The 2,195-nt window shown below is 38.8% G+C and overlaps 2 protein-coding genes across 3 annotated transcripts in view; one reads left to right on the plus strand and one right to left on the minus strand.

Moving 5' to 3' along the window:
* The window catches only part of LOC126403906 (basement membrane-specific heparan sulfate proteoglycan core protein-like), a 23,950-nt gene that overhangs the window by 16,682 nt on the left and 5,073 nt on the right, over positions 1 to 2,195 (plus strand). The window lies entirely within an intron of this gene.
* Positions 1 to 2,195, minus strand: part of LOC126403819 (lamin-L(I)-like) — a 128,533-nt gene that overhangs the window by 13,285 nt on the left and 113,053 nt on the right. The window lies entirely within an intron of this gene.

Consider the following 2,195-nt stretch of genomic DNA (forward strand, 5'->3'; position numbering starts at 1 on the left):
AGTAACACAGAATATTGTCTTCACACAGCAGTGACGTCTGTATTAAAACATAACTGGGACTCTTTCTTGTCAGCACTTTAGCCTTCATTGATTGAAGGCAGACAGGAAACATGCAGTTCTGGTGGTCACCCCATAGTTTTGACTTATCAGTGCCATAATAGTGACCTATGAGGACGTATCTGTGTGTGAGTTACCTCTACAGGAGTGTGTTAGGAGGAGATGGAAAACCAGAACACTGAGGGGTCTGAGATGAGATTTAAGGGGCCTTTTGTCTGCGTGGAAGAGCATCATGGAGTGCTGAAAATGAACAGCAAACAGTGACGATGGTATTAAGTTACAGGGGAAAAGGCTTTTCAGTGGTTCAACAAATAAAACAATCTCTACTGCCATCTGCTGTGCTCTTCTTGTAAGTTACACATATTATATTCACATATATATTATATTATATCCTCTGTTTGGTTCCCACAAACTCAACACCTGTGAGAACACATTCACTTTTCCTTAATTCTCTGTGGTGACAACTCTTTAACAAATATTGACAGAGTCATGACATCGTACTTTCACTTCTGTTACTCTTGTGTGAGCCTGTCTGCGCTTCGTTCAGTAAAACACATTTCATTGTTGTAGCTTAACACTTTTAAACATCCCATAGTGAATTAAAAGGTGTTTTGAAGCTTAAAGCTTGTTTAATCATTTAGTTACACTTCAGCCTTTTCTATGTTACAAAGTCCAGGGTGTTCGGTACATTCATCACAGTACAGACTCTCTGTCACAGTTTGGTGTTAAAACAAACAGATGACTTGATTAGAAAAGACTGTTCTGATTGAAAGTTGTGGTTGAGAGAGATCATAACTCAGCATGCAGACACTTTTTGTACTGAAAGTTTCTAATTTTTTTTAGATTAAATGTGAAACAAAGACCACATACCTGCTGAATGTTGTGTGTCTCAGTCAACTCACCTGACTGCGTGGCCAAAGTCCTTAAATCACTGATAAGCTCCTGACCTTTACTTACTTTGTTTTATCAGCAGCTCAGTGCGGTTATAAAGGGATAAATATAAGTGTAAATGTGTCTCACTGTTGCAACATTCATCAGCAACAAACTCACTATTCAGACCATATTAAAGGAAATGGCCACTTTAGAATGAAAATACAGACAGTACTTACTGACCCTCATGCCGACAAGAAGTCCAGTGTAGGTTTTTATTCCACAAAACTCATTCAGGGTATCGGAGGATAACAGCTAGCTGGATTTTTCCATACACTTATTGTGCACGGAACCCACTTTTGAAAATGTAATAAAATGCTGCTAATGCATTTCAAAAACGTCAAAACATCTCTGAACGAGTTGCCAACGAACACAACACAGCACTCCTGCAGGGCAGGCCAACTGACCACGGTGAGAAACAGTGGAAACCAAAATAATCAACCCACTGAGGGCTGGATTCAAAAACACATTGAAAATCAAAACAAATCAAATCACTGGCTTATTCAACATGTGTGAATGTTATCACATCAACACATCATGTGACTCAGTAGTGTGTACGGCCCCCACCTGCCAGTAGACAATAGGTTCGTTCGAGATGAGCCAGTCCTGCACAGATTCGATGTATTTGTGTGTGAGTTACCTCTACAGGAGTGTGTTAGGAGGAGATGGAAAACCAGAACACTGAGGGGTCTGAGATGAGATTTAAGGGGCCTTTCGTCTGTGTGGAAGAGCATCATGGAGTGCTGAAAATGAACAGCAAACAGAAAACAGTGACAACAGTGTTAAGTTTCAGGGAAAAGGTTTTTCAGTGGTTCTTCATGTTAAAACTTTTACTTTATTTTTAAATTATGCTATTAATCTGAAAAATATTCTATTATTATCATTATACATATATATATATATATATATATATATACATATATATATATATATATATATATATATATATATATATATACCTGACCTCATGAACCCAGTGGTTCATGAGGCCTCATGAACCACTGTCTTCAAGCACATTTCACTGCCACTCATTCAGCCTTTATCTTAAAACCTGCCTGCCCTTGATCTTGTGTCTTCTGCCCTAGATGTTGGTAACATGTCTCTAGGCCATATCTCTGCTGGTCAACCTTCCTTTGTTTTTAGGTTGTTCTCAGTGGAAGAGGTCCATAGAGCTCTTCTCTCTCTCGACATTTCTAAATCTGCAGGCC

This window comes from Epinephelus moara, chromosome 17 (genome assembly GCF_006386435.1).
Source record: "Epinephelus moara isolate mb chromosome 17, YSFRI_EMoa_1.0, whole genome shotgun sequence".
Taxonomy (NCBI): Eukaryota; Metazoa; Chordata; class Actinopteri; order Perciformes; family Serranidae; genus Epinephelus; species Epinephelus moara.